Source organism: Diceros bicornis, unplaced genomic scaffold (assembly GCF_020826845.1).
Source record: "Diceros bicornis minor isolate mBicDic1 unplaced genomic scaffold, mDicBic1.mat.cur scaffold_97_ctg1, whole genome shotgun sequence".
NCBI classification, from domain to species: Eukaryota; Metazoa; Chordata; class Mammalia; order Perissodactyla; family Rhinocerotidae; genus Diceros; species Diceros bicornis.
In genome coordinates this window covers 1,395,528-1,418,492 of record NW_026691866.1, presented here as the reverse complement: position 1 = coordinate 1,418,492, position 22,965 = coordinate 1,395,528, and the positions used below count along the sequence as shown (strand labels likewise).

The 22,965-nt window shown below is 44.0% G+C and overlaps 1 long non-coding RNA gene across 2 annotated transcripts; it reads right to left on the bottom strand.

The window, feature by feature from the left end:
* Positions 1–15,119: 15,119 nt before the first annotated feature.
* On the bottom strand, positions 15,120–20,115 carry LOC131403958 (uncharacterized). 2 transcript variants are annotated; one of them, XR_009219668.1, is made up of 3 exons: positions 19,840–20,115; positions 15,688–15,809; positions 15,120–15,360 (listed from the first exon to the last, which is right to left on the bottom strand). It is a non-coding gene; the product is annotated as an uncharacterized LOC131403958 (long non-coding RNA). The 2 variants fall into 2 exon arrangements; XR_009219667.1 differs by lacking the exon at positions 19,840–20,115 and adding an exon at positions 16,743–16,930.
* Positions 20,116–22,965: the final 2,850 nt, after the last annotated feature.

Genomic DNA, 22,965 nt, shown 5'->3' with positions numbered 1-22,965 from the left:
TCCCCACAGGGAGGGTGGGAGGGTAGAAGCACAAGGCATCTGACAGAATTGTCCTGGGAAGGCAGGCTTCATTTTATCACTCTGATTCACATTCACAATTTATTTTTATAGGGTAAGAGGAAAAGAAGTATGATGGTCAAATCATCACAGAGGAAGCGACATGATTGTGGAAACCAATACAAACCAAAGCCTGGTTTGAGCATCTCCATCCCTTTGAGGATGTCCAGTTACATATTCAAGAGGCCAGTTACTAGAATCACATCCTATCCTGGCAATGACATCAGATGCCATCAATGGGAGGAAACCTTGGAGCAGCCCCAACAACTCTGCTGGCAGAAGAGACTGCAAGGTCTCCAGGCCAGCAGAGTAAAGGAAACCTGTTAAGCCCTTTGGACCTTGCCAAAGCCCTGCTGAATCTTGCACCTAGTTGCACAGGTGCATCCCTGCCAGGTGTGCTCACAGGTGGTCTGAACTCCAGTCCCATGCCCATCCCTGCCTGGTCTTCAGATTCAGCAGAGACGATCCCAGGAGCTGGTCTGTACATCCCACAGCTCCTTTGCAAACAACTTCTGGTGACTGAGGAGGATATCAGGAAACAGGAAGGGGAAGTGAAGACGGCAAGAGAGAGACTGGCGGTAGCACTGATGCAGACAGACTCGCTAGCGAGGCAGGGAGAGTGAGGGGCCAAGAAGGACGTCCCGACAAACACGATGAAGAAAAGACAAGACGGGGCAGATGACATGGAGCTCACACTACATTAATGCCTCTGCAGGGGTCCTGATGTCTTCTTCCTTTGAGCTCTTGAAACTTTAATATATACCAATAGTTTTCTTTTCTTTGATTCCTTTGCATGACAGAGAAGATACAGACAGTGATCTTTCTGAGGTGAGAGATTGGGTTTCAGGTGAGGAGAGAAAGGAGATCTTTCCTTCTCATTTTGTTCTCTCATTTTCCTTTCCTGAGTGTTATGCATTTGTATTTTAAGATCAACAGAGCGGTATCACAGTCAGGGGATTCTTTAGAGTTCTGCCCTCACAGTCACAGAGAAAACCTACCTAGTCCAAATGGATTGTCCTTTTTGTGTAATATTCCAATAGATTCCAACATAATATTTTACTAAAGAGCTGTTACATCTGTCTTCTCAAAAAAGACACCTACTTCCGGGTCTCTATTTTTCTGGTATTTGTTGCATGTTGAATCACAGTTGCATATAATGAAATACTGGATTTTCCCTTCTTTTAGATTTGTATGCGTTGGAAATTTGATTCATGAAAATTGATGTCCCATTGCCGTATCATGCTGTCAGGAGAATGACCGTTTTCAGCATCACAAGTCTCAAAATCAGCCAGTGTGTTGGGATTTGTCTATTTGCCTGATCGAGCATGTTGCACTCTTCAAATCCTCTTTATCATTACTTACTTTTGTCCCACAGATTTATCAGTTTCTGAGAGCAATGTGTTAAACAATAATAGAGTATCTTAGTATTTATATCTTCCCTAAAAAATGAGTTATTTTTTAGCTAAATCTTCTCTCCTCTATTCTTCCATGTGGTAATCATCTGGAATTTTGGTTCGAATGTGTTTTTAATGTCTTGTTTTAAAACTAATACTAAATTAGACAGACTGTTTTTTCCTTTCCTCATGACTCCTGTTTTGTTTTCCTGGGTTCACATTTCTTCTTCCTGATGCACATTCTTTACTGGTTCTTTCACTGCAGGCCTGTGGGAGGTCAACTTTGAGTCTGTTTGTAGGTCCGATAACGTCTTTCTTTCTTTGACACATAGTTTGAATAGGTGTTTAATTTAGCTTTGGAGTAATTTTTTTCCTTCTTTGTCAAGTTACTTAATATTTCTGAGCCTCCATATCTTTAGCTTAAAATGGGAATAAAACCCTAAAAATGGTGACTGTAACTGAGATAATACACGCAGAGCTTGCCAGTCATGTTGCTTAGCAGAAATTAAAGTCAATAATGATAACTATTATTAATCATTATCATATTATTATAATAATGTAATATATCATAATATATTAATGTATAATAATAATTATACATTAATTTATAATTATAATGTACAGTGTATAATGTATGATGTATGCAATGTATAATAATAATATATTAATATTATTAATCATTAGAATCTTCAGAGTGTGCATTCTCAGAGAATCACAGCTTAAGATTGAGAATGTGAAGCTCACACACAAGAAGTCTGAGAGAGTGTCATGACTGTGACTTTAATTCTCAGCCCTTGGGTGTCTTCAGCTGTGGTCGTCGGCACAGTGTGTACAGATAATGTAATCTGTTCCCACAGACCCACTGCAGAACAGCACAGCCTGCCTCATGCCTGGGATGCTCTGGGCTGCTTGTTGGGGAGCCTCTGCTGTGAGGCTAGTTGGACTCTGTACAGAGAAAGATGAAAAAAGACTCTTTCTTTTCCCTCAGATTCCCCCCGCCCCGAGTTTTATTCACTTTTACATCCAGAGCAGATACTCTATTCCCAGAGCCTTGGTGTTACTCTGGGATTCAGCGTCTCCAGACACCTAGTCATTTCAGCTCCCAAGGCCCAAGGTGACTGCAGAGTCATGTCTCACCCACTCCTCTCATCTTGGCCTGTTTCCCGTCATGGAGGACCCATGAATGGGGAGAGGAGACATCGAGGGAGATTGATCTGGAAGTCCTGGTGAATCTGAGCTTCAGAGAATGAAGCAGAAAAGGGGAACATGAGACTGCCAGTGCTTCAGTGGGGGAGGAATATGGAGAAACCGAGAGGGGTGTGATGGCTGCACAGAGTCAAGGGGAGGGATGTTCCAAAGTTTCCTAAGAAGGGAAACCTTGCAATGAAGTGGGGATTCGATTTTACATGATGGCAATGTCTGTGCTTGTTTCACCAATTCTGGTGTCCCTGAGGGATGAACTGGTGTGACACCACAGGACAGAAGTTACAGTCACTTTCAGGACTTAAGGAAGTTGAAACCTTTCAGCTTAGTCCCCTGTGAGCCAGTCAGGGGCCAAGTCTAGAAAGGCTTGGAGCCTGTGTCTGTCCAATGTGGTTTCGTTCTGTTCCAGCCAAGCTTCTCTGGACCCCAGCTATGAAAAAGGGACCTCAGATCTAGTCAGATCTAGTCATCGCAGCTTCCGTAGGTCGCCAGGAGGCAGGTAATAGCCCAGGCATTGACACTGGACCTCATAGTTGCCCTCCTTCTTCCGTCGGCAGACAAGTGACTTGTGAGGTGAGGAGAGCGCATCAGAATGGTCCAGTCAGCTGCCCAGTATGGGAGACTCCAGGGGAAGGAGATGCCAAAGCCACAGAGACCCGATGCCTCCTGTGTCTCCCTCTTCCTTTTGTCCACTTAATTTTCACCCTGAGTCCTTCTTTTCCTTCCATTTTCCCTCTTTTGGGTCTCTCTCCCTCTCTTTCCCCTGCATGTTCTAGCTTAATTGAGGTATTAACGACATACAGTAAACTGCATACATTTAAAGTAAACAATTTGATACATTTTGATTATAACTTATTGAACCATCATCACAATCAAGAAAAGAAATGCCCATCCTCCCCAAATTTCCTCATGCTCATTTTAATTCCTCCTTCCCTGCCATTTGCAAACACATTCTCATTCCCAGGCAACCAGTGTTCCGGTGTATGTCCCTATAGATTTTCCTGTATTTTCCAAGAATTTTTATAAATGGGATCATATACTACTCATTTTTTACTGTCTTCTTTCACTCAGCATTATTATTTTGAGATTCATGCTTGTCATTGCACGTACTATGAAGTCATTCCTATCCCCAACCCTTCCCTGGCAGCACTGTGCACACACCCGAGCGCTTCCCAGGTTGGCGTGAGAGCCTATAGTACTGCTGCATCCCCAAAAGTAGGAATGTGCCTTGGTGCAACACTGGGAGGGGTTGGCAGCAGCCCTGGACCCGCACATGAATGCTTTCCTGGATGGCTGGAGAGCCCACCGTGCCACTGGAGTCCCAATGATCGGCCAATGCTCAGACCCGTGAAGAAGCCCCACCCACCAAGCACAGAGGCTGCCATGAGCATGAGAAAAGGCAGCAGCAGATATACGCGCACATGCAGATGCTGTCCCAGATGCACAAACACCCATAGTAGTGCTGCGCTCTCACAACTGGGTACTTGCCTCCGTGTGGCGGGAGCTCTGAGCCCAGTGTGAATGCTTTTCCACAGGGTTGGAACACCCACTGTACCCACACAACGTCCAGCATATGGGGTGGGATCAGAAACACAGCTCATGCTTCCCCCACAGCAGTAGCAGGTGGAATCTGCGACCTGATACTACCACAAATACGCAGGCAAAAGATTAGTTCATCAAACACCATAAGAAACTACAGTAACAATTCAGAGCAGAAGGAAATGACAAATCTCCAGAAACCAACCTTGAAGTCACAGAAATTTACAATCTAAATGACAGAGAATTCAAAATAACTGTCATGAAGAAACTCACCAAGTTACAAGAATGTTCAGACAGTTCAATGAACTCAGGAATAAAATTAATGAGGAAAAGGAATACTTCATCAAAGAGACTGAAACTATTAAAAAAAAACAAGCAGAAATTCTGGATATGAAGAACATAATTAATGAGATAAAAAAGAATCTAGAATCTTTAAAAAATAGGGCTGATATTATGGATGAAAGAATTAGTGATTTAGAGGATAGAAATATAGAAATGCTTCCAGTGGACGAGGAGAGAGAACTCAGATTTTTAAAAAATGAAGGAATTCTTGGAGAAATATATGACTCAATTATAAAAGCAACCTAAGAATTATAGGTGTTCCAGAGGGAGAAAAGAGGGAGAAAGGAGCAGAGAGCTTGTTGAAAGAAATAAGAGCTGAGAACTTCCCAAACCTGGGGAAGAACCGGAGTTATAAATACATGAAGCCAACAGAACGCCTAATTACATCAATGCTAAAAGACCTTCTCCAAGGCATATAATAGTAAAAATGGCAAAAGCCAATGACAAAGAAAAAATATTAAGGGCAGCAAGACAGAAGAAAATAACCTAGAAAGGAACCCCTATCAGGCTTTCAGCATATTTCTTGGCAGAAACTTTACAGGCAAGGAAAGAATGGAATGATATATTAAAAATACTGAAAGACAAAAACTTTCAGCCAAGAATACTCTATCCAGTGAAACGATCCTTATGATACAATGGAGAAATAAAAGTTTTCCCAGATAAACAAAGGCTGAGGGAGTTCATCACCACTAGATCTCCCATACAAGCAATGATCAAGAACGCCCTCATACCTGAAACAAAAAGAAGGCAAATGTCTACAAATCTTTGAGCAAAGAGATAAATAGACAGACAAAATCAAAAAGCTAAAGCTCTGTTTCACAACAGGGTAGAAAATACTTAATTATAACTTCAAAGAAGAAGGGAAGGAAAGCATCAAAAGTAACTATAAACACTTCAAGTTAGTCACAAACGCACAACACAAAAATGAATAACTTGTGACAACAATAACTCAGAAGGAGAAGAGGAAAGGGATGGAACCTGCTTAGATTAATGGAGATAAGAGGCTATCAGAAGATGGACTATCTCATCTATGAGATCTTCATACAAACCTCACAGTAACCAGCAAACAAAAAATCAGAGCAGAGCCATATATCATAAAAAAAGAGAAACATCCACAGAAAAACCCCAAAATGAAATGGTAGTCAGAAACACAAAGGAAGAGGAATAATGGAAATATAGATTAGGTGGGATTAAGCACTGATGTATCAATAATCACTCTAAATGTAAATCGATTGAATTCTCCAAGGAACAGACACAGAGTGGTGGGGTGGATTAGAAAACAAGACCCAACAATATGCTGCCTCCAGGAAACACATCTCAGCTCTAAAAACAAACAGGCTCAGAATGAAGGGATGAGAGACAATACTCCAAGCAAATGGCAAATCAAAGAAAGTAGGTGTTGCCATACTTATATCAGACAAAGCAGACTTCAAGATAAAAAAGACTATGAGAGACAAAGAGTGGCAGTATATAATGATAAAGGGGACTTTCCACCAAGAGGACATAACACTTATAAAGATATATGCACCTAACACAGTAGCACAAAGGAATATAAAGCAACTATTAATAGACCTAAAGGGAAAAATTAACAGCAACACAATAATAGCAGGGGACCTGACCACCCCACTTACATCCATGGATAGATCATGCAGAGAAAGGCAACAAGTTAATAGTGGAATTAAATGAAACATATGATCAGATGAACTTAATCGATATATGTAGAGCATACCCTCCCAAAACAGCAGAATACACATTCTTCTTGAGTGCACATGGAACATTCTCAAAGATATACCATATGTTGTGAAACAAGGCAAGCCTGAATAAATTTAAGATTGAAATCATATCATGCTTCTTTTCTGACCACAATGCTATGACACTAGAAATCAACTACAAGAAAAGGGATGGGGTAGTCACAAATATGTGGAGACTAAAGAACACACGACTGAAGAACCATTGGATCAATGAACAAATCAAAGGAGAAATCAAAAAATACCTGAAGACAAATGACAATGAAAAGACAACAAAACAACTCTTATGGGATGCAGTTCTAAGAAGGAAATTCACAGCAATACAAACGCAACTCAACAAACAAGAAAAATGCCAAATAAGTAACCTTAAACTACACCTAATAGAACCAGAAAATGAAGAACAAATGAAGCCCAAAGTCAGCAGAATGAGGGAAATAATAAAAATTAGAGCAGAAATAAATGAAATAGAGACTAAAAAAACAGTAGAAAGGATCAATGAAACAAAGAGCTGGTTCTTTGAGAAGACTGAAACAAAATTGACAGACCCTTAGCCAGACTCACTAAGAAAAAAAGAGAGAAGGCTAAAAGACATAAAATTAGAAATGAAAGAGGAGAAATTACAACAGATATCACAGAAATCAAAAGGACAATCAGAGAATACACTGAACAACTTACATGCCACCAAATAGGATAACCTAAAAGAAATAGATAAATTCTTAGATTCCTACAACCTCCCAAAGCTGAATCAAGAAGAAATAGAGTAAATGAACAGACCAATCACAAGTAAAGAGATCAAAATGCTCATCAAAAACCTCCCAAAAAACAAAAGTCCAGGACCAGATGGCTTCTCTGGAGAATTCTACCAAATATTCAAACAAGATTTAATACCCATGCTTCTCAAACTATTCTAAAGAGTTGAAGAAGATAGAACACTTCCTAATTCATTCTATGAGGCTAACATCACCCTGACAGCAAAAGCAGATAAGGATAGCACAAAGAAGGAATATTACAGGCCAATATCACTGATGAACACAGATGCAAAAATTCTCAACTAAATATCAGCAAATCGAACACAGCAATATATTAAAAGGATCATATACCATGATCAAGTGGAATTTATACCAGGGATGCCGGGATGGTTAAACATCCGCAAATCAATCAATGTGATGCACCACATTTACAAAATGAGGAATAAAAGTCACATGATCCTCTCCACAGATGCAGAGAAAGGATTTGACAAGATCCAACATCCATTTATGATAATAACTCTCAATACAATGGGTATAGAAGGAAAGTACTTCAACACAATAAAGGCCATATATCACAAACCCACAGCCAACATCATACTTAATGGTGAAAAACTTAAAGCCACTCCTCTGAGAACAGGAAGAAGACAAATGTGCCCATTATCGCCACTCCCATTCAACATAGTACTGGATGTTTTGGCCAGAGCAATTAGGCCGGAAAAAGAAATAAAAGGAATCCAAATTGGAAAGGAAGAAATGAAACTCTTGCTGTTTGCAGATGACATGATTGTAAATATAGAAAACCCTAAAGAATCCATCAGAAAACTATTAGAAATAATCAACAACTACAGCAAAGTTGCAGCGTACAAAATCAACTTACCAAATCAGTTGCAATTCTATACTCTAATAATGAACTAACAGAAAGAGAACTCAAGAATACAATCCCATTTACAATTGCAACAAAAAGAAAAAAGTGTCTAGGGATAAATTTAACCAAAGAGGTTAAAGACCTATACAATGAAAACTAGAAGACATTATTGAAAGAAATCAATGATGACCTGAAGTAATGGGAAGATATTCCATGCACATGGAATGGAAGAATAAACACAGTTAAAATGTCCATTGAATCTGTAGATTACCTAAAGTAATCTACAGATTCAATGCAATCCCAATCAGAATCCCAAGGACCTTCTTCATAGAAATAGAACACAGTACTGGATGTTTTGGCCAGAGCAATTAGGCCGGAAAAAGAAATAAAAGGAATCCAAATTGGAAAGGAAGAAATGAAACTCTTGCTGTTTGCAGATGACATGATTGTAAATATAGAAAACCCTAAAGAATCCATCAGAAAACTATTAGAAATAATCAACAACTACAGCAAAGTTGCAGCGTACAAAATCAACTTACCAAATCAGTTGCAATTCTATACTCTAATAATGAACTAACAGAAAGAGAACTCAAGAATACAATCCCATTTACAATTGCAACAAAAAGAAAAAAGTGTCTAGGGATAAATTTAACCAAAGAGGTTAAAGACCTATACAATGAAAACTAGAAGACATTATTGAAAGAAATCAATGATGACCTGAAGTAATGGGAAGATATTCCATGCACATGGAATGGAAGAATAAACACAGTTAAAATGTCCATTGAATCTGTAGATTACCTAAAGTAATCTACAGATTCAATGCAATCCCAATCAGAATCCCAAGGACCTTCTTCATAGAAATAGAACACAGAATCCTAAAATATATATGGAATAACAAAAGACCTCGAACAGCCAAAGCAATCCTGAGAAGAAAGAACAAAGCTGGAGGCATCACAATCCTAACTTGAAAATATATTACATAGCTATAGTAATCAAAATGGCATGGTACTGGCACACAAGCAGACTCATAGATCAATGGAGCAGAACTGAAAGCCCAGAAAGAAAACCACACATCTGTGGTCAGTTAATCTCTGACGAAGGAGCCAAGATCATACAATGAAGAAAGGAAAGTCTCTTCAATAAATGCTGTTGGGAAAACTGGACAGCCACATGGAAAAGAATGAAAGTAGATCGTTATCTTCCACCATACACAAAAATTAACTCGAAATGGATAAAAGACTTGAATCTAACACTTGAAACCATAAAACTCCTAGAAGAAAATATACACAGTACAGTCTTTGACATCAGTCTTAGCAGCACCCTTCCCAATACCATGTCTACTCAGGCAAGGGAAAGAAAAGAAAAAATATACAAATGGGACTACATGAGACTAAAAGGCTTCTGCAAGGCAAAGGAAACGATGAACAAAATGAAAAGACAGGGCCGGCCCCATGGCTTAGTGGTTAAGTGTGTGCGCTCCGCTATTGGCGGCCCAGGTTCGGATCCTGGACACGCATAGATGCACTGCTTGTCCGGCCATGCGGAGGCTGCGTCCCACATACAGCAACTAGAAGGATCTGCAATTATGACATACACCCATCAACTAGGACTTTGGGGGAAAAAAAGGAGGGGGATTGGCAATAGATGTTAGCTCAGAGCCGGTCTTCCTCAGAAAAAAAGAGGAGGATTAGGACGGATGTTAGCTCAGGGCTGATCTTCCTCACAAAAAAAAAAAAGGAAAAGAAAACCCACCAACTGGGAGAAAATATTTGCAAATCACATATCTGACAAGAGATTAATCTCCAAAATATATAAACAACTCATACAACCCAACAACAAACAAACAGACAATCCAATCTAAAAATGGGCAGAGGATATGAACAGGCATTTTTCCAAAGAAGATATACAGAAGGCCAACAGACACATGAAAAGATGTATAACATCACTAATTATTAGGGATATTCAAATCAAAACTACAATGAGAGATCACCTTACACCTATCAGAATGGCTATAATTCCCAAGACAAAAAATTACAAATGTTGGAGAGGATAAGGAGAAAAGGGCACCCTCACACACTGCTGGTGGGAATGCAAACTGGTGCAGCCACCAGGGAAAACAGTATGGAGATTTCTCAAAAAATTAAAAATAAAAATACCATACTTTTCAGCTATGCCACTACTGGGTATTTATCCAAAGAAATTGAAATCAACAATTCAAAGAGATTTATGCACCCCTGTGTTCACTGAGGCATTATTCACAATAGTTGACATGGAAGCAACCCAAGTGCCCTGCTACAGATGAATGGATAAAGAAGATGTGGTATGTGTTATATACAATGGAATACTACTCAGCCAGAAACAAAAGACAAGATTGTCCTGTTTGCAACAACCTGGATGGACCTGGAGGGTAAGATGTTAAATGAAATAAGCCAGACAAAGACAAATATGCATTATTTCACTCATATGTACAAGATAAACATACACAGGGATAAAGAGAACAGATTAGTGGTTACCAGAGGGGATAGGGGCTGGGGGTTCAGTGAAAGAGTTAAAGGGGCACATATGCATGGTGATGGATAAAAGTTAGACTACTGTTGGTGAGCACCACGCAGTCTATACAGAAATTCACAAATAATAATGAACACCCAAAATTACACAATGTTAAAACCCTTTATAATATCAATAAAATAATTAAAAAAGAAAAAAATAATTCATTCTTTTTTATGGTTATATAGTATTCCACTGTGGGGAAATACCACACTTTGTGTATCCGTTCACCAGTAGATGGACATTTGGGTTGTTTTCCGTTTTTGTATACTATAAATAGGTTGTTATCAACATGTGTGTACAAGTCTGTGTATAGACATATGGGTTTATTTCCCTTGGATGGATTCCTAGGGGAGGAATTGCTGGGTAGACGTATGTAATTATTAAATACGCATTCAAGCTATTTTTCACCAGCACTCTATGAGAGTTTCAGTGACTTGACATCTGCAACAACACTTGCTATAATCAGTCTTTTTAATTTTAGCCATCCTCAAGTGTGGTGGAATCTCACGATGACTGTCACTTTCATTTACCCAATGACTCATGTTGTGAAGGAGAAGGCGAGCCACACACAGACTGGGAGAAAACATCTGCAAAACATATCCCTAGAAAAGGACGTGTATTTATAATATATAAAGAGCTCTTACAACCCAATAGTAAGAAGACAAGCAACACGTCATGGCTTACCAGGAGACAGCAGATCAGGCCTGTGATGAGCACCAGGATTCCCGGGAGGCAGATGAGGATGAGGGCCCAGAAGGGGAGGTCTGGGGAGACAAGTGCTGGGGTGAGCCACCTCCTGTCATCGCCCAAGGGCTCCTGCTGACCCCACTGTGCCTCAACCGTCCTTGACAAGGGTTGGCCAACTTTCCTCATCATCCAAGACCCTGTGCGCATGGTTCTCTTCGATGAGGCACAGCATCAAGATTCTCGCCACCTTCCGTGGGCTGGGGCTTCCTGCAGGTTTACCAGGCTTCTCAGTCAAGGTGTCCTCTCTGTTGGGAGAATATTCTGGAAGTGAATCAAATGGAGAATGCATGTGAGTGTGGTTCACTCTTTTTAATAGAACTTTTAGACACAGAAAAATAAAGGGAACAGTCTCATAAATATCCATCATCTAATTTAACCATGTATATTCCATCCAATTAAAACAACATTTTATCAATGTATAAATTATTAACACTTGCCAACCTTGATTCATCCCATGTTTTCAATGAAATATTAAAGTCAAGTAGACATCATTATGTTTCACCCCATTTTAGTTTCCATCTCTAAAACGTGACCACACATTCCTACAAAATCTAAGGCCATTATCACAGAACAAAAGTTTAATAAATTAAACCAAATTCATACCTCTGGGCACAGAGGACTGAATTTGAGCTGGACTTTCTTATGACAGCTGGGGGGAGAATGGGTCATCACAGTTGGCAAGCCTATGGGATCTCTCTAAATTTGTAAATTCCCACTCAAAAGTGTTCTTCCCTGCCTAGAAACACACTCATCCCCTTCTCCTTTATCTATTTGCTTAATATTCATTTTCTAGGATTAACCTACAATGTAATATCCTGCAGGAAGTCTTCTCTGATTTCCGCCTGCAAGTATGAGTTTGTTCACATCAATTAATTGAGAAGTTTCAATTCTCTATTCTTGTTATTGCAGCTACAACATAAACTCCAGGAGGGTAGGACACACAGCACCCAGTGGGCTTGGTGGGAGGGTGCATGTCCCGCTTCTTGTACCTCTATCCAGACAACCACTTACAGGTGTGCTGTCTGATATGGAGCAGCAACAAGTCTCTTTTTGAATTAAAATTAATTTTAGTTAAATAAAATAAAAATTCTGGTACCTCAGTAACATTAAAACTCAGTAACAATAAAGACCAGTCCCAATACCATCCTTCAAGCACTCAACAGCCACATGCGGCTATGCACTGTTCAGCACAGATATAGAACATTCCACCACTGCAGAAAGTTCTAGCGCATTGGTGCTCATCTAGAGCGGGACTTGGCAAACTATAGCCTGTGGATCAGAAACCACATGACGCCCAAACCTGTTAAGTCTGCTTCACACACAGCTGGAGGCCCTCACTGACCATCTGGCCCAGTGGGTTTCAGTGCAGAGATGAGGAAACAAAAGTCCAGAGAGGGGAGGTGACTAGTATGAGGTCACAGACTGTCTAGGAGAAGGTGAGGGCCTCCTACATTACACTGGTGTCCTTTTCTCTCTCTCAAGGGTGGGTAAAGACTGGGGGACTATGCCACCTCCTGCCAGCCTGAGAAAGTTCAATGCTCTCTCAGCCCCAGGCATCCAGAGTCCCCAGAAAGGCCTCACTTCCTTTCCCAATGACCAGGGAGCCTTACCATCCCCAAGGACACTCTTCCTGTCCAGGGTCAAGTTCTGCAGCTGGGTACCATTCTGGCTCAGCCGCAGGAATTCCTCATAGATGGCAACTCTGTCCAGTCTCTGTGCCAAAGCGGCAAGGTACACAGTGAGTCCACTCCAGTGTGGTTACTGTGGGGGACAGACCTGGAAGGGCACAAATATGAACAAGGGTGTCTAGAATTCTACCCTGATTCTAGATTCCCTGCTTCTGGGTCCTGTCCAAGAGAACTTTCTGCAATAATGTCAACACTTGCCTGCACTACCAAATACACTCATTATTAGCCCCATGTTGTTACTGAGCACTTAAAATGTGGCTAGTGTGTGTGAGTGAGAAACTGAATTTCCCATGTAATTTCATTTCAAGTAATTAATTTATAAATAAATAACCACAGGGAGAACATTTTTGAAACTTTGGAGTAAGGACTTCTGCAAATGCATAAAAACAATGAGAACACTGGTAAAAATGGTCGAAATCAACTTTTCAGAAGTCTAGAAATTAATCAAAGGCTTGTAAGAATCTGAGGAGGGTTTAGAGAAGACACACGGTGGAATCTTGATATAGGGAGCAAACTTTGTGGCACTATAACTTGCACTATTCCCATCCTGCTCTCACAATATCCTCCATAACTGTGAAAACCGTCAGTCTCAGCACCATGGTGGCTGAGACAACCCGCAGCACAGCAGCCATAATGGGTGTGGAGCTCTGAAAAGACCCCTCCCCACCCAACTGCAACTAGCTGACCTGCCTGGCAGCTCCCCGAAAACGCCCCATGTTCAGGGCTTGTCGTTACTAGACTCAGAGCTTGCCCAAGGTGGAAAGTCTGTCCCCAAGGCACTTGCTAAAAACAATCAGCGCTAATTGTTTTCTATTGTAGTTGCCAGAGGGAGTGATACCAGCTGAGGCAGGCAAGAGGTGAGCCAACAACTTAGAAGAAAAATTGGGGGAATGAGATCTCCACAGGGGGCTTTGAAAAGCTCCAGGGTATTTGCGGGCATCTAGAAGGCCACAAGGGCTCAGGGATGTGGCACGCCCAGGAAAGACTTGAGAACGTCTGAATCTCTCACCTCTAGTTGGAGCGGTGGCTTAATATCTGAAAACTTGATTATGTAATACACCATATTAATAGAATAACGGCCAATACCACGTAATCTCGACCATATACATAGAAAAGAATTTCACAAAATACAACGCCCTTCATGTCTAAAAAAGAAAACACTCAACAAATTAGGAATAGAAAAAACTTTCTCAACCTATAAATAGCTTCAATGAAAAACCCACAGCTAACACCATATTCAATGCGGAAAGACTGAAAATTTCCCCCTAAGACCAGGGACAAGGCCATGATGTCTTCCCTCATCTGATATGTTAATCACAGGTACTAGAGTTTCTAATGAGAGCAATTAGGCAAGAAAAAGGAATAAAAGAAACCCAGATTGGAACAGAAGAGGTAAAACTATTTGTTTTGCAGAGAAGATATTGTATATAGAAAAACCTAAAAGATACAGCCTCCACACACACACAATATGTGAATCGTATCCCACCAGGTGTATAAAAAATTTAAATTGCCCCATGTGGTTAGTGGCTCCACTATTGGAGAGCACAGTTAGACTGCTGATATTTGTTGAAAGTCTCCAGAAGAGGAGGAGGAGGAGGATGCTGGAGGTTGGTGGCCCCAAATGTTAATGCTTTTCTCAACCCCCGAAAAACCTATGGAAGGAGATGGTAAGATTAGCTGATAGGGATGTGGGGGAGAATGGGCACCATGTCAGTGACTTCCAGATCAAGGATGTGTCACGGGAGCTCAGAGCCATCAGTCACCAGCTCAGCCAATGCTTCCAATCTCCTCAACCTACAACAAGTCGGTGACCAGGCAGGAGTGGAATATGTCTCACAGCTGGCTGCATCTGTAGAGCTTGGTGACCTAGAACAAATGCGAGAGAGAGTGGGAGAGATGGAGGTCTCCTGGGGATGCAGGGCCCCACTGGAGCCAGTGAAAGATCACAGACTTTGGGGCAAGGGAGACCTGACTTCAAATCCTGGCTCTGCCCCTAACTCATTGTGTGACCTTAGACACAATACTCCCCTTTCTGAGCTTCAGTTTACCCACGTGAGAAATGGGGAAGGCAGCTAGGACATCACCTCTGGAAACTGAGAGAACCCAGACACGCAGGGAATGTGAAGGATTGAAACAACCAGGTAACAGATGTAAGTCAGGCAGAGGAATGAGGGTGCCTTCAGGGCAAGGAGAGACGGGACAGGGGAGACCCCACCTGGTCCTGGGTGACCCTCAGCAGGGCAGTGTACTCCGAGGATGTGGGCTCCGGGTTGCTGTGGTTCCAGCTGATGCTGCGGAAATGCAGCTGGTGTTCTCTCTGCATGCATAAACTCCAGGGTGCAGAGCCTGGAGCCACCGAGAGGAAGAGCAGACACGTGGAGACTCTCAGCTCCCAGCACAGAGGCATGGTGGCCCACGGGGTCACGGTGGTGGGTGCAGACAGCGTCCACACAGGTGGCTCCCCCATCCTTCACAGGCCTGGGGAGAGAGGTACATGGGGAATCTAGAGAGAGGTCCTGAAACCTCTGGGGTGGGGGCCAGAACAGGAAGGAGGAAATGGGAGGTCAGAGGGGAGACTGAGAGAGGGGTGGTCACAAAAGTGGTCATTAGGGGCAAATACTCAGGGGAGGGTCTCACCTGAGGGAGAACAGTCTGCAACTCAAGGAGAAGAGGCCCAGGCTGTTCTTCTTGAACAAGGATCCAGCTGGGGAGGAAGGAGGAGGAGGAGGAGCAGGAGGGACAGGGATTGGGGGAGGGGCTGGGTGGGATTTAACCCACCAGGAGCTGCTGGGACCAGGGTCTCACCAGGCTCTGCAGGACCCTCTCAGTGGAGTGGAATGTGGCTGAGCCATTGCTCCTGTCTGATGAATACTGGAGGGTGGAGATGGGGAAGGTGACTGTGAGGGTCTTCAGGTTGTGCCCCAAAGCTGCAAGACGAGAGGGAGAGCGATGGCCATCACTGAGAGCTGGCCTGAGACCACACCAGAGTCCTGCACTCATTATCATCTGGCGTCTTCTCTCCCAGGGGCACCACCACCCACCCGTGTGGTCACCCAAGTCAGAACCAGCACATCTGCTCAGCTCCTCCTCCCTCCCAGTAACACAAATTCCAGTTGCACACTGGTCCTCACATACACTCCCTCTCCATCCCTGTCCCAGCTCAGGGGACTTAACTTCCTTCACCCGGACCAACACCCCAGCAGGCTCACTGGATGCTCTGTCTAAAGGATGTTCTACATGGACTACTAGAAGAATCTTTCTGAAATGAATACCTCACTAGGGCCACCACTGCTCCAGTACCACCCGTGGCTCCCTATGGCCTTCAGTGTTAGTTCAACCTTCTTGACCTGGCACTCAAGGCTCTACTCAATCTGGCTCCTGCTGACCTTTCAGTCTCATTTTATCCATGTACCGCGGGTTAAACTTCATGCTTCACGCAACCCAAATTCATTTCAATTCTCCCCATATGGCATGTTGTTTCTGGCTGGAGCCTTTGCTCATGGAATCCCCTCTGCCAGGAAAACCCTTCATCCTCTATTTGCCAGGGTCCCTCCTAGTCATTCTTAAAGACTCCATTCAGGTGAAACTTTCTCTAGCAAGCTCTTCCCCTCCAAATGATGCCAGGCGCCTCTCCCCGAAACCTCCCACACAGTGTTATATTGGTGTGTTAATTTCACGAGGCTAGGGGCTCTCTGAGGGCTGGCCTCAGACTGAATCATTGGTATAATCTTTGTGATCAGCACCATTTCCTCAAAACCAGAATCTCACACTGTGGCTGCCCAGCTCCTGGATCACAACTGGCTGGTGGAGGTGTGGGGCTGGAGAGCTTCTCTTGGGAAGGAAAAGGGGCCCCCAGACACCTGTGGTGGCTTCTGGTGGCACAGTTGATGATCAAGTATGCAGGGACGTGGTGGCCGGCTCGGGAGCTGTGGCGAGGGCTGTCTCAGGGAGGGACAGAGTGGGAGGAGCCCCCAGGCTCACCCGGGCTCCAGCAGTGGCTGTCCCAGGACCACCATTCACAGGTGAAGCATAAATGAGAGTGAGGGGAGGGGTGAGTGTGTGAGTAGAGGGATGAGCAAGCCTGTGGATGAGAGGAGCCCAAGAGAGAGAGATAGGTGAACAAGAGAGACTGAACACAGAGGAGAGACACATGGACGGTCAGAACACTGGACAAACATACGGGATACCTGGAAAAGGAGGACCAAGCGCGAGGCTTTAGGAGAATTAAAGTGAAAACCACTTTAATTGATTTAAATGTGGTGGAGAACACGTCTGTCACTAAGGCTTTCTCACCCTGGGCTGGAACTCTCCACCAGAACACGGGAGAGAGAGAAGGGATGAGTTAGGGCCCTTCCAGGTCCTTCTCTCACCAAGGACAGTGGGTGCAGGAGAACCACTGCTCCCCAACCCCAAATGGGGATGGAACCCAGGAGATGAGGGCCAGGAATACTCACTGGTAGTAGTCAGGGCCACAGCTCCATAGGCGTCAGCTGTGGAGAGAAGGTGAGAGGAGCTGAGCAAGAGTTGGGGTGAACATAAAGGATTAAGGGAGAGGGAGGATGTAGGGAGCTTTGTGGGGAAGCAGAGGGGAAAGCAGAGGGGAAGAGTGGAGGGGTGTTCAGGGGGAGGCAACGAGATGGAAGGTGGCTGGCCCCAGTCATCACCCCAGAAGACTGCACCCCGACCAGAAGGAGACAGAGATGGATCACAGCTCACTTTAGAGCAATGGAGGCAACACAGAACTATGATAGGGACAGAGAGCACGGCTGTAGTCCAGCCCCTCAACACTGACATAGAGGCTGTCCCCATCCAGGATGAAGGAGCCCAGGTGGGGGACGCCCTGGCTCTCATGGCTCAGCTCCCAGTAGAGTTGCTCTCTGTCCAGCCCAGGACCTGCGGGGGTCAGAGTGGAAGGTACAGATGATGTCCACCCCACTGGCTGCCCACCCTTCTCAAGCCTGAGGGAGGAAGAACATGGGGACGTGGAATATTGAGCAGGGGTCCTTCTGAGGGTGGAAAGCGAGAGAGTGGAGGGGTAGCAGCCTGAGGGAGAGGCTGAAGGGGCTGCTCTGATGCCTGGAGGGGCTCTCCTCGGTGTCTCCCGTCTGAGACAACCCCCTCACAAGTAAGGCCTGACTTCCTTTAAGATGTGGAGGGAGGCCTGTGAGTGGCTAAGTGGGGTGAACACACAGACCTGGGTGAGGGGGCGCCTGCAGGTCTGCACGGACAGCAGCGAGGAGCACAGTCAGTGCCCTGTGCCATCTGACACATCCAGGCAAGAAAGTACCGTTACCTTCTCGCGGTTCTACACTCCAAGGTCTTTTCTTTCTACTTCTTTCCTACTCCACAGCCATCACCCAGGCCTAGGGAACAATCACCTTATTCGTAACCTTCTTCCCAACACCTCCTATCTGCCTCTTAAGTCTACATTCTTAACCATGAAGTCCATTTTAACCCACATGCTTAGACCAAACGCCAATCACATCACCCATCTGCTCGCACCTCTCCAGTGTCTTCCCACTGGTCTTAGAACAGAGTCCAAAGTCACGCCTGACCTGGTCCAGCCTGTTCCCCTCGCTGGTCTGGCTCACACCCCTCCCCCTGTGTTGACTCGGCTCAGCCATCCCTCTTTCAGGTCATGGACACACCAGGCTCTCTGCTTCAGGGGTGTCCTCATGCGGGTCCCTCTGCCTGAAACGCTCTCTTGAACACACTCCCACACCCTCACTCCAGTCTAACCCTCCAACCACCTAAATCCAGTCCCAACTCTAGCTCTCAAGCTAAATATCAGTCCTTCTCAAGAGGGCTTCCCTGCCCCCTCAGGTTGAGTCCCCTTGTGCCAAACTCCCACATCACTCTCATCATTAACTGTCTAAAATCCAAATTCCCTAACAGAATATAAATCCCATGGAGGTGGGACAAGGTCTGTTTGGTTCTCCAGGTCCCCACGCATCTGGCCCAGAGCCTGGCTCATCAGATGAGGAACCATCCTGGTTTGAACGCTAAATGTCCTGTGTCCTGGAAAACCCCTCTGTTCTGAATAAATGAGGATGGTGGGTCACCATAAATTGTGCACTCAAAGAATATCTACTGCATGACAAGCACACATTCCCTCAAGAACATCCCAGGAATGCTAGAATGAAAAAGGCACACAGACATACACACACAATTAGGAGAGGCCAACAATTATATATAAAATTACTTAACAAGATTGTCTTCAACGTGAATCACCAGACTGTTATTTCAGAAAGGACTCAAGAAGCAAAGTTAATTCCCTTTAGAATGTGAGGTGGAGAGGACAATCTTTTTGGAGACTAGTGCCCTACCCTTCTATCTAAAAAGTGTTGCTTAATATTCCTCCAAATGATTTGAAATCTCATAAACAACAACAATATGCTGAAAATAAATCCGGCTGCTGGTCAATTTAACTTTACATTTCTGTTACTAACATAAAGAAGTTCAAATCATATTTTTCTCCAGGTGTCTGTAAGAATTTGAATTTTTGTGGAGCATTTATAGGTCTTTAGAAGTCAAATTGAATAGGCCTGAGGAATGTTGCTGAGCATCCCTGCTAATATTTAATGAGATGTCTTGTAATACTACATATACACGTAAAACATTTATATATTTATATTTATATATGGAATCCTGACTTTTGAGAATTCGGAATGCAGGTAAGTCTATGTTACACATATTTACACTTATTTACATATATTTGTTTAATGTGTTCTTCTTTGCAAATAACTATTTTCTGAATTATTTACACACACAGAGCCTCACACACCTTACCATCTTTCCCTTGAATATAATCCATCAAACATCAATAATTTTTCTCATGATACCCTCACTCTCAGTGTCCATGTGGTGACAACCTGAGCCCAGGAAAGCCCACTGGCAGGTCTTCTGCACAGCGGAGGCTGCCGGAACCTGTTGGTACCAGGTCCACAGGGTACTCACCTGGTCACACAGAAATCCACGGATCAGCGAGGACAGGTGGACCCTGAGCCTGGTTTCAACTCAAACTTGAGCCCCACAGACACTTTTCTTTTCTAACGGAAAAAAAAAGCAAAGATTGCTTTTGAGGCCTTTTACAGGGAGTAATACAGGTGATGGAAGGAAAGCCCACCCCACTTACTTTTCTTTTTCGTATTTACTTATTTAACTGTAACTGTTGGCTGAGACTGGATTTTCCCGATTCCTGTCCAGCCACCTGCTCCCCAAGATGGGAGAAGCAGCTCCGCGCTGTGTGCACTTGACTCGCTCAACTCACTTGGCTGGACAGAGACTTTTTGGTGACTCCGGACCCTTTAAACAAGCTTGTCATTTATGGCCCCTGTAAGTGGCTCGCTGACTTGTAAATATTTCCCACACTTCATTCAGGGCTTGGGAGATTTTCAGGCCCTGGAGCAGGTCTCCCAACCTCCGCACCATTGACATCTGGGGCCGGATGATTCTCTGTCGGGCCGTCCTGGGCCCCGGAGGACGCTGAGCAGCATCCCTGCCTCCCCCTCTAGATGCCAGGAGCGCCCCCATTAGTAACAACCCAAACACCGCCTCCAGACGCGGATAAGCCCCCTGGGGACAAAATCACACGGAGGACGGTGACGGGGACTCTGAGGAGGGGCCGGCGGCGCCCGGAGCCGGGAGGAACAGCAGCCTCGGGCGCCCTGAGCGAACAGCCCGGGGAAACGGGGCTCCGGGGGGACGGGGGGACGCCGGGCCGTGACGGGGCTGCCCGCGGCCCAGGCCCCTCCCTGGACCGCGACCGGAGCCGGGACCGCCCGCCGCTTACCGCGCGTCGCCCCTTCGGCCGAAGGTCCACGGGAATGCCGTCCGCGCCGAGAAGACTGGACACACCGCGCAGACCTCCCGCTCCATCCACGGCGCCGCCCGCGCTTCCGCTTCCGGTCTCGGGCGGGCGTTCGGGGAGGACGGACGTTTGGGGGCTCCGGGTTGAGGCGGCGGGCGGGGCGGGGCCGCGCACCCCAGCCTCGGGGGAGGTCTCCAGTGTCTAGAGTGAGTGCGAAGCTGGGACGCGGGCTGGGTCAGCACCAGGGACAGGGACGAAATCTAGGGGCGGAAACCAGTTCTAGGGGCGGGCTGTGGGCGGGCACAAGGGTGTGAGTGACACCAGGCCCGGGGGCGGGGGGGACAAGGGTGCGGGCGGGGCAATGAGCCGGGACCAGGCTGCGGGCGGAACCAGGCCAGGAGGTTGTCCGCGGAGACCAGTTCCAGGGGCGGGAAGAGGCGGGGGTGGGGCTGGAATAAGTCTGGCCGACTTCACAGTGGGAGGAAATCAGCTCCAGGGGCGGGGCTGGAGGCGATGCTTTCCGTGCACCCCTAGACTGTACAGGTAGCTGGATGTTGAATAGCTTTTCTTCATTCCTTTCCCTAAACCTGGAGTCATTCTATCTCTGGCCTTTTTTTTAATTCTTTCACTATTTTTTCGTAAAAAGTGATATCTATGACAACATTCATCAAGTAAATAACAAATGGAATGAAACCTATTTCCTTCTCCGTCTTTATAATGCAACAATTGTGCTTTTATTTTTTCTGGCACAAAGAATCATCGTAGTAAATTACTCTGGTCTTTTTTATGGGATATAATAAATATTTTTTAAAAGACACATTTAGACTTTTTTCTTTTTAATTTATAGCCAGATGCATTCTAACAACAAACATAATTTGTAAACATGCTCTCTCCTCCAGCCCATTATTATTTCTGTAATATGTTATTTCATGAATTATCTTACTGGACAGAACATTTAGCAATGTAGAGACAACTTTGGTAATAAGTATATATGAATTGTTTGCTGTTTTGTTTGGTAAGACTGGAATATTGTACTTTAAATATGATGGGATTTTTTTTCATTATTTACCTATTCCATCATCCATGATCAGTCTTTTATCATCTCATTCCAGTCATATTAGTCATATTCTGAATGTCTGAATATGCCACATGAAAACATTTAAAAAAAACTTTATTGAGGTATGACTGACATACAAAAAGCTGTACATATTTAATGTATACAACTTAATGTGTTCGGAGATAATATACACCCGTGAAACCATCACTACTCAAGTCCTTAACCTATTCATCACCCCCAAATGTTTCCTCCTGTCCTCTTTAATTTTTTTATTTAACTTCCTTTTTTAAAATACTTTTTTTCTTTTGAGGTAGGAATACTTAACATAAATCTACCCTCCTAGTAAATTTTTAAGTCTACAGTACAGTATTGTGAACTATCGGCCCATGTTGGATGGTAGGTCTCCAGAACTTATTAATCTTGCATAACTTTTGTTGCTCAAACATCTATTGCCAAGAGGCCCTCTTCATCTTTAACTGAAAAATCCCCCCATATTTTTAAAAGCTCAACTCAAACATAAGCTTTCCATGAAGAATTATCTGATTTATCCAAGTAACACTATCTACTCTTGTTGACTCTGCTAACCTCTAACTACCTTTATTTTGGCACTTTTCAAATTGCCCTGCTATTCTTTTTCACATGTACCTCACTATGATTTCTTGGAAAGCAGAGCCTTTATCTTATCAAGTTTGCATGCTCAGTTCATTGTTTATGTCTTCTACTAGAGTAATAATAATATAATATGTCCATTCATTTATTGAATCTTTAGTTCTGGTTTTTGCACACCTACTATGTGTAAGACATAGTGCTCGCCACCTTGGGTGTAAAGATATGAATAGGAGGCATGTGCTAAAGACACCCACACTTACTTCCATCATAATTCCATGTGTGTTATTCTGTGATCAAGATGAGTATAGGGTGCTACGGAATATCTAAGTGTTTGCCTAACACATCATGTGGTTTAAGGGTTGTATTCCCTTGAGAAGAGCTGCTTCAGCAGAACCTAACAATGTGAGTATAAGGAAGCCAGATCAAGGTAACTCCCAACATGGAAACGATGTATTGATTTCCTAAATGAATGTATTGAATGAGTGAATGAAATAATAGAAAATAATGAAGAAATGTGATGCTATTGGTTACTCTCAGATCCTTTACATTTTATTTGGAGACAAAGAAGAGGTGAGAGAAAGTGATTGTGTAATTTTGCCAGTTCATA